This window comes from Aegilops tauschii, unplaced genomic scaffold (genome assembly GCF_002575655.3).
Source record: "Aegilops tauschii subsp. strangulata cultivar AL8/78 unplaced genomic scaffold, Aet v6.0 ptg001240l_obj, whole genome shotgun sequence".
Classification (NCBI taxonomy): domain Eukaryota; kingdom Viridiplantae; phylum Streptophyta; class Magnoliopsida; order Poales; family Poaceae; genus Aegilops; species Aegilops tauschii.
Window position 1 is genome coordinate 1 of NW_027333441.1, and position 15,590 is coordinate 15,590.

At 35.3% G+C, this 15,590-nt stretch overlaps 6 non-coding genes across 6 annotated transcripts; 4 read left to right on the forward strand and 2 right to left on the reverse strand.

Annotated features, from left to right (window-relative positions):
* Positions 1 to 5,428: 5,428 nt before the first annotated feature.
* On the reverse strand, positions 5,429 to 5,516 carry TRNAS-GCU (transfer RNA serine (anticodon GCU)). The gene has a single exon. It is a non-coding gene; the product is annotated as a tRNA-Ser (tRNA).
* A 3,611-nt stretch (positions 5,517 to 9,127) lies between these two features.
* On the reverse strand, positions 9,128 to 9,215 carry TRNAS-UGA (transfer RNA serine (anticodon UGA)). Its single transcript has one exon. It is a non-coding gene; the product is annotated as a tRNA-Ser (tRNA).
* An 824-nt stretch (positions 9,216 to 10,039) lies between these two features.
* Positions 10,040 to 10,110, forward strand: TRNAG-GCC (transfer RNA glycine (anticodon GCC)). Its single transcript has one exon. It is a non-coding gene; the product is annotated as a tRNA-Gly (tRNA).
* A 2,482-nt stretch (positions 10,111 to 12,592) lies between these two features.
* On the forward strand, positions 12,593 to 12,664 carry TRNAT-GGU (transfer RNA threonine (anticodon GGU)). The gene has a single exon. It is a non-coding gene; the product is annotated as a tRNA-Thr (tRNA).
* Positions 12,665 to 13,171: 507 nt separating this feature from the next.
* On the forward strand, positions 13,172 to 13,253 carry TRNAY-GUA (transfer RNA tyrosine (anticodon GUA)). The gene has a single exon. It is a non-coding gene; the product is annotated as a tRNA-Tyr (tRNA).
* Positions 13,254 to 13,612: 359 nt separating this feature from the next.
* On the forward strand, positions 13,613 to 13,686 carry TRNAD-GUC (transfer RNA aspartic acid (anticodon GUC)). Its single transcript has one exon. It is a non-coding gene; the product is annotated as a tRNA-Asp (tRNA).
* Positions 13,687 to 15,590: the final 1,904 nt, after the last annotated feature.

A 15,590-nucleotide genomic window follows, 5' to 3' on the forward strand; every position in this document is an offset into this window, starting at 1 on the left:
CGAATTTTTTCATTCGAGTATCTATTAGAAATGACTTCTCCAGCATTTGATTCCTTACTAACAAAGAACTTTTTGGTACACTTGAAAGGTACCCCATAAAATCGAAGCAAGAGTTTGCTAATTGGTTTATATGGATTCTTCGCGGCTGAGTCCAAAAACAGAAATAATATTGCCAGAAATTGATAAGGTAGCATTTCCATTTCTTCTTCAAAAAAAAAGTGCCTTTTGATGCAAGAATTGCCTTTCCTTGATATCGAACATAATGCATAAGAGGATCCATAAAGAACCATAGGGTTTTCCGAGAAAAACCAGGGTACATTATCCCAAAATGTTCCATCTTCCTAGAAAAGTGGATTCGTTCCAGAAAAGTTCCAGAAGATGCTAATGGTAAGCAAGAAGATTGTTTACGAAGAAACAACAAAAAAAATTCATATTCTGATACATAAGAGTTATATAGGAATCGAAACAGTCTTTTATTTTCTTTTTGAAAATAAAAAATGGATTTCATTGAAGTAATAAAACTATTCCAATTCGAATAATAGTTGAGAAAGAATCGCAATAAATGCAAAGATGGAACATCTTGGATACGGTATTGAAGGAGTTGAACCAGGATTTCCAAATGGATAGGATAGGGTATTTCTATATGTGATAGATAATCCAAATGCAAAAATTTGTCTTCTAAAAAGGGAAATATTGAATGAATAGAGCGTAAATTCTGAAACTTTGGTATTTCTTTTTCTTTCGGACAAAATAATTCCCGTAGCGAGAATGGGATTTCCACAACGATCGCAAACCCTTCAGATAGAATCTGAGAATAAAACTCAGAATAAAAATAATTTTTGTAATCCAATAATCGATCTTGGTTAGGATGATTAACCGAGTTATCCAAAAAATTCTGCTGATACATTCGAATAATTAAACGTTTCACAAGTAGTGAACTAAATTTCTTGTTATTACAACTAACAACTATTTCCACAGGTTCAGAACCATTTAATCCATAATGGTGGGCAAATGCATAAATATATTCCTGAAAGAGAAGTGGGTAGACAAAGTATTGTTGACGAGATTTATGTTTTTCTGAATACCCTTCGAATTTTTCCATTTGTATTTCTACTTGAATCAGAGAGAAGAAGCATTTCTCGGTTTATCGAATGATGATACATAGTGCAATATGGTCAGAACAGGGTGTTGCATTTTTAATACAAACCCTGGAAAGAAAGGGAGTCTAATCCACAGATCTTTTTCTGCTCCTTTTCTACCCAATTAGTTTATGTTTGTTCTAATTAAAAAAAAAGAACAGAACAAGTTTTTTATTTTTGCAGGCCAATCGCTCTTTTGACTTTGGAATACAGCCTCTTTATCAATATACTGCTTCTTTTACACATTCAATCCATAACATCCCTTATTCAATCCATAATCAAGAATAATTAGGATTTCTAAAAAAAAAAGAAAAAATAAAGGGTCCACTCATAGGAAAACCCAACCTTTCCCCGCATCCGGCACTAATCTATTTTTAACGTCTAATTAGAGCGGGGAATCATTCCAATTAGGAAGTTCAGCTCGTTGCTTTTTATTTTACCAGAATTGGAGCCAGGCTCTATCCATTTATTCATTAGACCCAGAAAATCGTAATTTTGGATTCCATTCAAAAAAGATTGATTTTATTACGACATGCTATTTTTTCCATTCATTACCTTTGAGGATCAGTCGTGGTCTTCTAGACTCTACCAAGAGTCTGGACGAATTTGTTGTTTCATCCAAATGTGTAAAAGATCATAGTCGCACTTAAAAGCCGAGTACTCTACCATTGAGTTAGCAACCCAGATAAAAAAAGGATCTTAGATACGATCGAAATCCAAAAATCAATGGAATTACACCGCGCGCTTCTGTCAAAACATTGAACTAGCAAGACATCAAAAGATTTTTTTATCGACCATGAAAAACACTCAAATGCCAAAACGAACAGGTCCGGTTAAATTCCACTAAAGTAAAGTTAAAAAAAGAGCGACCCTAATCACGATGGCCAAATTCTCCTTATTTTTAGCGATTTTTATTAAAAAAAAATATATATTATATTGTATGAGAATACATGCAAGAGGAACACCCTTATCATTTGAGCGAAGTGTAGGCGGAAAAATTGAATATGGAGTGAGGATAAAGAGACCCATCTATCTACAAATTCTATTTGTTCAATAGACCTTTGTCAATGGAAATACAATGGTAAGAAAACAAATTAGATAGAAAAAGTAAATAAAATAGGGGCTTATGTTGAATTGGCACGATATAATATAAATCCAAATAGGATTAAAAAAGAGGTAAATTGTGTCTAAATAATTAGACAACTAGGAATACTAATAATCTTCTCCTATCCTACTTTTTGATTCATTTAGTTCTTCAATTAACTCAAAGTTCTTTCTTTTTCTTTAAAGAATTCCGCCTTCCTTAAAATATCATAAACAGTTCTTGTTGGTTGAGCACCCTTTTCAAGGAAATAGAGAATAGCTGGAACATTTAAACAAGTTTGATTCTTTATCGGATCATAAAAACCTACTTTTTGAAGATCTCTTCCTTCTCTTCGAGATCGAACATCAATTGCAACGATTCGATAGACAGCTTATTGGGATAGATGTAGATAAACAACGCCCCCCCCTAGAAACGTATAGGAGGTTTTCTCCTCATACGGCTCGAGAAAATGATTCGAATTTCTGTCGATAATAATAGAAATTAGACTATGACGTGCATTAATTTCCTTACAGAAAAAACAAATTTCATTTATACTCATGACTCAAGTGGGCTAATTTTGCCTGACAAACTTCGAAGGCAAAATCCTTCCAAAATTTTTGAGTCGTCTTTAAACTCTTTTCTTTGTCTCATTTCGAACGAATTGACTTTTATTCCTTATTCTGATCCAACTCTGTTGTTGAGACAATTGAAAATTGTGTTTACTTGTTCTGGAATCCTTTATCTTTGATTTGTGAAATCCTTGGGTTTAGACATTACTTCGGGAATTCCTATTTTTTTCTTTCAAAAGAGTAGCAACATACCCTTTTTTCTTATTTCCTTCGATAAAGCATTTATCTCTTCTATAGAAATCTAATAAGAGGGATTGATTCTGATATACTTTTATTGGACTTTATTCTTATTTTAACCTTTCGATTTATTTCTATATTAAGGATAGACTGACAAAGTTGGCCTAATTTATTAGTTTTCACTAACCCTAGATTCTTTCCCTTGATAAAAAAAATTCTGTCCTCTCGAGCTCCATCGTGTACTATGTTACTTAAACCCAGCGCAAATTTGGTTCGGAACGAATAGAACAGGCTATGTCGAGCCAAGAGCATTTTCATTACTATGGAAAATGATGGATAGAAAAATCCACAATCGATCATGTCCTTCAAGTCGCACGTTGCTTTCTACCACATCGTTTTAAACGAAGTTTTACCATAACAAACATTCCTCTTTTCATTGCAAAGTGGTATAGAGAATTGATCCAATATGGATGGAATCATGAATAGTCATTGGTTTAGTTTTTTTATACTAATTAAAACTTGCTATCTATGGAGCAATATGGATAAAAGAAAGTAAGTATTTATCCGGGAAGCCTCCGCCAAGATCCAATTTATTTAAACCCATATTAAAATTCTATCATATGAATGAAACATAGTTTGAAAAAGACGACTAAACAAGTTTGCTTAAAACTTATTTATTCTTAAATTTCCACCCTCAACGGATGGCTCGAGATGATCAATCTTGAAGTGAGAAAAGAAGGATTGACTCTTCCTCAATAAATAAACTATCAACCTCCAAAAAAGTTTAATTAATTTAATTACTAGAATTAGAATTCTAGTAGTAATATATTTTTTCAGTACCAAAAACAATTAACTATAATAACTAAATAAACTATTCCAATGAAAAGATTGAAAGTTTTTGGTAGTTATAGAATTCTCGTACTTCTTCAACTCGAATACCAAAAGGAAGAAAAAAATATGACTAAGTGATTTTATTTTATAGTAGAGGCATATCCTGAATGTGCTTGATAGATCCCATTTTTTCATGAAAATAAAGATAGTCAATTTGACTGGACTTAAGACTTTATTATGTTTTCTGAGAAAGAATAAGATATCATTATTCTCTTTAATAAACTTTTGTCTCGTACGGAATACTATATGATTTCACCGTTTGTTTCATCAGAAACAATCTGGGACGGAAGGATTCGAACCTCCGAGTAACGGGACCAAAACCCGCTGCCTTACCACTTGGCCACGCCCCATTTCGGGTTTTATGCGACACTAATAAACACTAGTATGTTTATTTGTTATTCGTCAATACCATTTCAATTACATAAAAAAGGAGGGATATTCTCTTGCTAGTATTCTACACATGCGGATAATATAGAATCAAAAAAATGCATTGATCATTACATGGAATTCTATTAAGATATTATATGAAAGTCGAATTTATTCCACTCTCATTTGAGAGTGCAAATACAAGGAGGTATTTTGTGTTTGGGAAAGTCCGAAGAAAAAAGATTTTGAATCTGCCTTTTCCTTCTTTCCCTTAAAAAAATAACTCAAGAAAAATCCAATTATTTACTCTACAAGAATGAAATGCTTGTTATGCCTAATATACTTAGTTTAACCTGTATCTGTTTTAATTCTGTTCTTTATCCTACTAGTTTTTTCTTTGCCAAATTACCCGAAGCTTATGCTATTTTCAATCCAATCGTGGATATTATGCCTGTTATACCTCTATTCTTTTTTCTATTAGCCTTTGTTTGGCAAGCTGCTGTAAGTTTTCGATGAAATCTTTAGTACTCTGTATGCCAAATTGAATGATGTGTTCATTCCAAAAAAATTTAAAAATGGGTAAAAGCCGAGAAGTTTTATATTTTTATATTATGAACCTTCGATTCTAAAATTTAAATTCTTCTACATTGAATGGGTAGCTACAGCAATAAATTTGGATCAGCCTTTCTACTCCCCTGCACCTAGGTTGAGCAGGTACCTAAAGGTACCTACACAATACCTAACCACCTAACCCTATTTTTGCTATTGATAAGAGTGCTTATTATAAAAGAATTCTTGCAATTTTTTTCAAGAATTCTTTTTTGCATTTTTAGGTATAAAAAAAAAACCATCCTAGTGGATCCGTGTGGTAAGGAAAAACTGGTAATCTATTCCTTAAAAAAAAATCTTGGAGATTATGTAATGCTTACTCTCAAACTTTTTGTTTATACAGTAGTGATATTCTTTGTTTCACTCTTTATCTTTGGATTCTTATCTAATGACCCAGGACGGAATCCTGGACGCGAGGAGTAAAAATTCAGTTTTTTTTTTTTCTTATTGGATTTGTTTCGTACATTTATCTATGAGAAAATCCGGGGGTCAGAATTCTTTCCAATTCGAAAGTCCCAAATGATCCAAGGGAGCGGAAAGAGAGGGATTCGAACCCTCGGTACAAAAAAATTGTACAACGGATTAGCAATCCGCCGCTTTAGTCCACTCAGCCATCTCTCCACGTTCCAAAGCGAAAGGTTTCCGTGATATGATATAGGCAAGAAATAAGAAATAACGGTTGCAAAAAACCCCCTTTTTTTCTTTCAAAAGTCTATAAAAATTATATTGCCAATTCCATTTTAATTATATTCTTTTTTCTTAATGTTAATAAAAAAAGAAGAAAATTCTTGTTTTTTCTTTCTAAAAATCGATATTGGCCGAGAGACAATCAAATAGATTTTCTCTTTAGCGGGCATTTCCATATAGGACTTGTTATAATTATAATAAAACAAGCAGGTTATATAAAAAAAAACGCTTTTTTTGTCGATTATTTATCAAGAAAGCAAAAAGGGTTCTTATCAAATCCACCATAAAATTGGAAAGAAGCATAAAGTAAGTAGACCTGACTCCTTTAATGATGCCTCTATCCGCTATTCTGATATATAAATTCGATGTAGATGAAATTGTATAAGCGAATTTTTTTTATTTCCTTAGACTTAGACCGCGCAAGACAAGAATTTTTCGCTATTTACGATTTCATATTCTTGTTACTAGATGTTCTATAGGAATAAGAAGAAATCGCAACTCCTTTGCGCTACACATAAAATTGGATTTCGAAGGTCCATTTTTTTTTTCAGAATCCTCTATTTTAGTTCTTCCACCCATGCAATAGAGAGGGAATGGGAAAAGAAGGGTTACTTTTATTTTCATTTTTCCCTTAAAAGATAGACTTTGAAATAGGAGTCTTGGAATAATGCTGAATTCAAAGGTTTATTTCTTTCTATAGTATAAGAAAAACAATTTATTTCTATTTCTATAGTATAAGAAAAACAAATAGTATAAGAAAAACAAATCGAATCAAATTCATGGATTTACCACGACCTCGGTTGTGACTGTGACTCCATAGATAAAAATGGGAAATTTCTCTCTTCGAGACCATTGAAAAAGGGCATTGAACGACAAAGAAATCGTCCACAGATAATAAAACTATCATATGCCTTGGAAAGTGATATGAGGTGCTCGGAAATGGTTGAAGTAATTGAATAGGAGGATCACTATGACTATAGCCCTTGGTAGAATTCCTAAAGAAGAAAATGATCTATTTGATACTATGGATGACTGGTTACGAAGGGACCGTTTCGTTTTTGTAGGATGGTCTGGCCTATTGCTCTTTCCTTGTGCTTATTTCGCTTTAGGGGGTTGGTTTACAGGGACAACTTTTGTAACTTCTTGGTATACCCATGGATTGGCTAGTTCCTATTTGGAAGGTTGTAATTTCTTAACCGCAGCAGTTTCTACCCCTGCCAATAGTTTAGCACACTCTTTGTTGCTACTATGGGGGCCCGAAGCACAAGGAGATTTTACTCGTTGGTGTCAATTAGGCGGTCTATGGACTTTTGTAGCTCTCCACGGGGCTTTTGCACTAATAGGTTTCATGTTACGCCAATTTGAACTTGCTCGGTCTGTTCAATTGCGGCCTTATAATGCAATCTCATTCTCTGGTCCAATTGCTGTTTTTGTTTCTGTATTCCTTATTTATCCACTGGGGCAATCTGGTTGGTTCTTTGCGCCGAGTTTTGGCGTAGCAGCGATATTTCGATTCATCCTTTTCTTCCAAGGATTTCATAATTGGACGTTGAACCCATTTCATATGATGGGAGTTGCCGGAGTATTAGGTGCGGCTCTGCTATGCGCTATTCATGGAGCGACCGTAGAAAACACTCTATTTGAGGACGGTGATGGTGCAAATACCTTCCGTGCTTTTAACCCAACTCAAGCTGAAGAAACTTATTCCATGGTCACTGCTAACCGCTTTTGGTCCCAAATCTTTGGTGTTGCTTTTTCCAATAAACGTTGGTTACATTTCTTTATGCTATTTGTACCCGTCACCGGTTTATGGATGAGTGCTATTGGCGTAGTTGGCTTGGCTCTGAACTTACGTGCCTATGACTTTGTTTCCCAGGAAATCCGTGCAGCGGAAGATCCTGAATTTGAGACTTTCTACACCAAAAATATTCTTTTAAACGAGGGTATTCGTGCGTGGATGGCAGCTCAGGATCAGCCTCATGAAAATCTTATATTCCCTGAGGAGGTTCTACCACGTGGAAACGCTCTTTAATGGAACTTTCGTTTTAGCTGGTCGTGACCAAGAAACCACCGGCTTTGCTTGGTGGGCTGGGAATGCCAGACTTATCAATTTGTCCGGTAAACTGCTTGGAGCTCATGTAGCCCATGCCGGATTAATCGTATTCTGGGCCGGAGCAATGAACCTATTTGAAGTGGCCCATTTCGTACCAGAAAAGCCCATGTATGAACAAGGGTTGATTTTACTTCCACACTTAGCTACTCTAGGTTGGGGAGTAGGGCCAGGGGGGGAAGTTCTAGATACTTTTCCGTACTTTGTATCTGGCGTACTTCACCTAATTTCCTCCGCAGTCTTAGGCTTCGGTGGCATTTATCACGCGCTTCTGGGACCCGAGACTCTTGAGGAATCTTTTCCATTCTTTGGTTATGTCTGGAAAGATAGAAATAAAATGACTACAATTTTGGGTATTCACTTAATTTTGTTAGGTCTAGGTGCTTTTCTTCTAGTACTCAAGGCTCTTTATTTTGGCGGTGTATATGATACCTGGGCCCCTGGGGGGGGAGATGTAAGAAAAATTACCAATTTGACCCTTAGCCCCAGTGTTATATTTGGTTATTTACTAAAATCTCCTTTTGGTGGAGAAGGGTGGATTGTTAGTGTAGATGATTTAGAAGATATAATTGGTGGGCATGTATGGTTGGGTTTTATTTGTGTATTTGGCGGAATTTGGCATATTTTAACCAAACCCTTCGCATGGGCTCGCCGTGCATTTGTATGGTCTGGAGAAGCTTACTTGTCTTATAGTTTAGCTGCTTTATCTGTCTTTGGTTTTATCGCTTGTTGTTTTGTATGGTTCAATAATACAGCTTATCCGAGTGAGTTTTATGGACCCACCGGGCCAGAAGCTTCTCAAGCTCAAGCATTTACTTTTCTAGTTAGAGACCAGCGTCTTGGAGCTAATGTGGGATCCGCTCAAGGACCCACAGGTTTAGGTAAATATCTAATGCGTTCCCCAACTGGGGAGGTTATCTTTGGAGGGGAAACTATGCGTTTTTGGGACCTTCGTGCTCCATGGTTAGAACCTCTAAGGGGCCCCAACGGTTTGGACTTGAGTAGGTTGAAAAAAGACATACAACCTTGGCAAGAACGACGCTCAGCAGAATATATGACCCACGCTCCTTTAGGCTCTTTAAATTCCGTGGGTGGCGTAGCTACCGAGATCAATGCAGTTAATTATGTCTCTCCTAGAAGTTGGTTATCAACTTCTCATTTTGTTCTAGGATTCTTCTTTTTTGTGGGCCATTTATGGCATGCAGGAAGAGCCCGAGCTGCTGCAGCAGGTTTTGAAAAGGGAATCGATCGTGATTTGGAACCTGTTCTTTACATGAACCCTCTTAACTAAGATTTTCTTATTTATACCTGTTCTACTTTTTTTCTGTTCTGGCTCGGTTATTCCATCTAGCCGAGCCATTCATTCCTTTTTATGAAAGAAAGATAAGGGACAGAAAAAAAAAAATGAAAGAAACAAACGTATTCAATAAGCAAAAGGAGAGAGAGGGATTCGAACCCTCGATAGTTCCTAGAACTATACCGGTTTTCAAGACCGGAGCTATCAACCACTCAGCCATCTCTCCACAGCCTAATCCTTATTTTACTCCTACAAATAGAACATAGCCATATAAAAAATAAAAAGATTTATTAGCCTCTAGAAAGATATCAGATACAAGTTCCTTTTCGATATATCTCTGTATACTGTATACACGGATACAGGATCCGCTATACCCGCTTGTGAAATAAAGAGTAAATAATCTCTTCTCACCCCCATATCCAAATAAAAAAGCGGTTTAAGTAATAAATTTGAATTAAAGAGAAGAATCAATGGATTCATGATTAAACCCCTCCTACTTCTTGTATTTTTTTACAATTTTGGTTTAAGTGAGGGATCAAATATGTAGTCAACTTTATTTGATGGTAGCTTGGAGGATTAGAAATATGACTATTGCTTTCCAATTAGCTGTTTTTGCATTAATTGCGACTTCCTCAGTCTTAGTAATTAGTGTACCCCTTGTATTTGCTTCTCCTGATGGTTGGTCAAATAATAAAAATGTTGTATTTTCCGGTACATCGTTATGGATTGGACTAGTCTTTCTCGTAGCTATTCTGAATTCTCTCATTTCTTAAATTAAATTTGGTTAATATTTATTAACCCCATAAAAAAGAAATAATAAAGGCCATTTCTTCTAAAAAATTAGAATAGTGAGACGTATTAAAACGCAATTTGCGTTCCGAATTGCTAGCTCTTCTCTTTCAGTATTATGAAATTCCATTCCCATTAGAATATTCATTCACAGATAATAAAAAAAGGAAAACTCTAATATAATAGAAAATGAAATGAAACGGTCGACCCAGACATAGAAGGTCGACCCAGGCGGATATACGCTATAAAATATATACCGTAGCGAGCGTAGTTCAATGGTAAAATATCTCCTTGCCAAGGAGAAGATACGGGTTCGATTCCCGCCGCTCGCCCGCTTAATTTATCAAAGTACTATGATAAAAAGTTTAGTCTAGTTAACTGTTTAACTACTTATATTAAATTAAGTATTAATTAGGTGTTAGTCTAGTGCCGTATCCCTTACTATCTTACCCTTCCTTTGCATCCCACTCAAAAAAAGAGGGCGCTCCGGAGGCAGAAATAGAACTCGCCAACAGAGCTCCAAAAATTGGGTATGTAACTGAGACAAACAACGGGCAAACTTTTTTTAAAGGGAAGAGAGAGGTAGACTGTCCCTTTCGTTTCATTTTTATTTTCTGCAGGGTAGGGAGAAGCCTTGCGCCTTCTTTTTTTGAAGGCAAGTGACTTCGCAAACTGCTCAATTTTGCCCTCTAGGGCCGGGAACTAATGAATAAAAAAGGGTTGGATACGCCCCTCTACCATATCTAGAGAAATAGAATAGTCCTTTTATACAGACTGCTAAGTGCGGAGACGGGAATCGAACCCGTGACCTCAAGGTTATGAGCCTCGTGAGCTACCAAACTGCTCTACTCCGCTCTGGAGTACCAGAAACTGGTGGACAAAAAAGGCTTGAATACAAGCCTCTAACATGTCTAGACAAAGAGAATACTCCTTTTATACAGAATGGAGCGGGTAGCGGGAATCGAACCCGCATCGTTAGCTTGGAAGGCTAGGGGTTATAGTCGACGTTGGTTGATTATTTTTAACGTCTCTAATTCAAAACCGAACATGAAATTTTGATTTCATTCGGCTCCTTTATGGATATTCTCACCACTTAACATCTATGTCAGCTTTTCTATTTGAATGGAACCAAAGCTCTCCGCTTTCTAGATGATCCTTATAGAGTAGGAGATAGAAATTCTATCTAAATCCATCTAATCTACTTACTTCGTTCCCTAATTTCATTCAAGAGATCCTGAGGAAAAGAATTGGGTTTCCACCGAGCTTAAACAATATGCGGATGGTTCTAGTAAACCAAAACTATCGTTTTTTAGCTATTTGGCTTCCTTATTCCTTATTTTAAGAAGATTTAGTTACGATTGGAAATCAACTTTTTTGTATCTTCATCCATAGATCCTTTACTCATATTTTCAAAATTGGAATACTTAATCCAATGCAAAATTATGCTTCGCGACTCTGTACTCATAATCCTATTTTTATTTTGGATGCAATTTAAATTAGTCTTTGGATACAAATCGCCAGAATGTATATTCTTCCTCAATATGCTATTGAGAGGAAAAGGATTTAATCCTTTATAAGAACTAAAGTTTTCATCGGAATATAAAAATAAAAAACTTAAGGATGCCTTAAGTATATCATTTCAAATTCAGTTATTATATAGAACGAATCACACTTTTACCACTAAACTATACCCGCTACATTGTAGATTATGGTATAAATGGTACCCTTTGTCAAGGATAGCCATTTGACAAGAAGGCTAATTCCCCCTTATTGAATCAGATGGAGAAGGTTCATGACACTGAGCCGTTGGTACTTCTACTTCGATCGCTCGCCTTTACTTTAGGATTTAGATAGCCCCTCTGGTCTGTAAAAAAAATCTTTTCTTACCATGCTAATAGCGCCTGAACCAAATGTATTTATTTTGATTAGGATCCTATTCTACGGTTACGACTACAATAATAATTATTTACTTTGCAAGGACGTAAGTGTGTCAGACTGCTAAATTGTTTTATTATTCCTACAATATAAACTAGGGGATATAGGGGGTAACACTGTCCCTATAAATTCCTTTTTCCTTTTCTTTTTTGTCCAGAATTGAACAAAAAAGAAATTATGGAAGATGTTTTCTTCCCCCATTAAGTCCGAGCCATAGAGTAAGAGTGAGATGAGTTTTCCAAATTCATCATAGACTTTCCCTATGGCTTGATAGAAGTAAGCAGCAAAGAGTCGTAACTTAAAGAAAAAAACGGACAGGGCCGACAGATTTACCTGATGTAAAGAAGATCCTAAAAGTCTCTGATTAGTCGACTCTCTCCATTTAACACTTTCCTCTCTCTCCTTTTTTCCACTGACTCAATTCTAGTTTATTAGATTCTTGTTTAAAAGAATGAAAAAAGTTCAATAGAACTAAGAACACATAAAAAATAGCATAGAGGATCAAGGCCATTACCAAAAGTTCCTCCCAAGGATCCTATATCCTATTGGGTATCTGTTCCCCGCCTTTTCCCGCTAGGATCGGAAATCTTATATTTTCCATATCCATATACCGTTGAATCCTTGGGGTTCCAGAATCCGCCTATTTTACTAGTCTTCGGAAACGGAAAACCCTGAACCAAGAAGAGTTGGATATGTTATGTAGGGTATGTTTTTTTTTTATTAATTTTATTTTGAGCTCTCAAGATATCGATATATACATATACAATCTCTACATAATGTCTCTCTCTCTATCTCTATATATTATATATATAATATGTACATTATGCAGTAGACCCATAATGGGAAATCCAAGTGGCTAATTTTTGAATTAAATAAAAAGCCCTTTTAACTCAGTGGTAGAGTAATGCCATGGTAAGGCATAAGTCATCGGTTCAAATCCGATAAAGGGCTTTTTAAATTAGTGGTAGAGTAATCTCGTGCTAAGACGTAAGTCGTTGGTTCGAATCTGATAGAGTACTTTTCTACTAAATTGATTCACTTTTGTTCTTTGTTTTTGAAACTTTCTCTATATTTTTAGAGAATTTTATGACTTAGTGCGGGATGGATGCATTTTTGGTCTGAACACTAAATGAAGCACGGAGAATTAATCTATAACGATCAACTAAAAAAAATCCTAGATGAAAACATAACAGAAAAGTTGGAAAAACTCTTTGCTTTGGATCTATTTATACTTTTCGAGTATATTGACAATTCCAAAAAACTGCTCATACTATGATTATAGTATAATCACGAGCGGTTGTATATGGCCCTATCGTCTAGTGATGCCCCTATCGTCTAGTGGTTCAGGACATCTCTCTTTCAAGGAGGCAGCGGGGATTCGACTTCCCCTGGGGGTAGGGAGTATTATGAAAGGAGGTTAATCATAGATTAGCAAAAACCCTAGAATAAATTCTTCCTGGGTCGATGCCCGAGTGGTTAATGGGGACGGACTGTAAATTCGTTGACAATGTCTACGCTGGTTCAAATCCAGCTCGGCCCAAACCAAAAATCTAGGGCTTCGTGAGTATGAACTAAATCCTTTTGTTTTTCTTCCATAAAATAAAATGTCTGATCTATAGAAATAAAAGATAAAGAAAAAAGGGAAATTTTTTTTTTCTAATCCATATCTCTCTCATTCCTTTCTTACAAACAAAAGAGTTTTTCTTATTGAAGGCTGGATTATTATCCATTTTTAGTGATAAAAAATCACGACATACTAGTTATGTCACTCTCACTATACCCACGTATAATATAATATGTGGGTATGTAGTATATGATTCGTCTATTTCTTAGAGTACGAAAGACGAATCGAATCTTCTTATGGTTCTATTTAAGAATGGGTATGCCATACACCCCGCGGGGATTGTAGTTCAATTGGTCAGAGCACCGCCCTGTCAAGGCGGAAGCTGCGGGTTCGAGCCCCGTCAGTCCCGAACTAGGGTTCAATGAATGGAGAAATTGATATTTCCTTTTTCCATGAAAAAAAGGGGCAGGGAGCAAGATCAAATACCCACAGGGCACCCTTACTTCACTTTTTTATTTTGCATCCCTCATTAAAGAGGGAGGGAAGGCATATAGGAATTTTTTTTCACTACTCCCGATCGATAAAGATAAAGAAAGACACACATACGATATGTGGATTAGTAGAATTTAGGATATTATATTACTCTATCTTTCTTTATGATGATACCATCCTCATCTTAATTTCCTATTCCACTCTTATGGAATAGAGTACCGGTATTTTACCGGAATCCATACATAAATCGTATTCCCTTTTTATTTCAGACCTCTTTTCCCCATCTCACTTCTACTGCTTATTTGGATGTCTATGTGACCCATAGAAAGTTGGTCATATAATACATACATAATTGTATGTATAACTATAAGAAAAAGGAAGGGAAATTGTATAAGATTAAGAAAGTAGAAGATTAAGAAAGCTCGTGGGTTAGAGATATAGAAAAGAAAAAGTAGAAAAGGATTAAAAAAGAGGGAATTCCTAATCCAATCAAAAAACCCATTTTGGTCTTAGTGTGGATAGAGGATCTTCCTATGTTATACTATATAACTCTCATCCGTGAAATATAACTCTCATCCATGAATTGATTTGATAGATCCGATATTCATAATATTGAATTGATTCAGTATTATCAGAATGCAAGCCCTACCCTTGAATTTACAAGATACCCCTTTTTCCTCTCCATGGGATTACATCCCGAGTTATTGTGAAAATAAAAAATAAAGAGGTTATGGAAGTCAATATTCTCGCATTTATTGCTACTGCACTGTTCATTCTAGTTCCTACTTCTTTTTTACTTATTATTTATGTAAAAACAGTCAGCCAAAATAATTAATTGGAATTCCAATTAATCATTGAAGAAATTAAAAAGGGATTAAATAAAAAAAATCCAAGTCTTAAATGAAAGGATCTGGTTGGAATCTTAAAGTGTGGTAGAAAGAACTACATATAGTTTTTTCTACGACACTTTAGATTCTTTCTATTATATTATCTTTGAATCTACATAGAATAGATTAGTAGATTGAAATAGTTAAGTAGTCTAATTCAATTTCTTTTTTCATTGCATCCACTTAATTTCAATCAGGTCAAAATAAAAAAATCTAAGACAATTCTTGACCAAAGAATCCATGGAAGGAAAGAAAAATAATATTAAGAATAGACTATAGTAAAAAGTAAAAGGAAATGGAAAATGTGTGATATGCCGTGAATAGTTCCGTGGAAGAAAGTCGAATTTTCTTATGTATAGAACTTTTTTTAACCATTCGTCATTTCTAGTAGAAATTATGAATTGGTATAATGGCTCTTTCTTACATTACAACTTACAATACAAGAGTTTCTTACAGGAGTGAAACAAAACTAAAGAAAAAGATTAAAGAATAACGTTTGACAAAATGATTAATGCAAAATGATCCATTAATGAAAAGAATTGATACAACAATTTGATTACTTAATCAATTAGTAGTATCCCTAGAGTCCACTCCTTCCCCATACTACTAGTGAAAGAGAAAATGTAAAGACTACCATTAAAGCAGCCCAAGCGAGACTTACTATATCCATCTAAATTATGTCTCCTATTTCTATGAAGGGATTATTCTATTCTACTATTGATCAATAATCATAGTGGAATCAAGGGTACAGAGTCAAAAAGGGATTCCGCCCTAAGGCCATGGATCAATCAGTTCAAGGAATTTACTCCTAACAAATTCTTATAGGAATTCTGGTAGAATTAGAGAGCATTAAAAATACGATACTATAGCCCTTTTTTCCTTAAAAAAGAAAGAGTACGGGAATGATGTCCTGAATAGAAGAAGCGGGAATAGG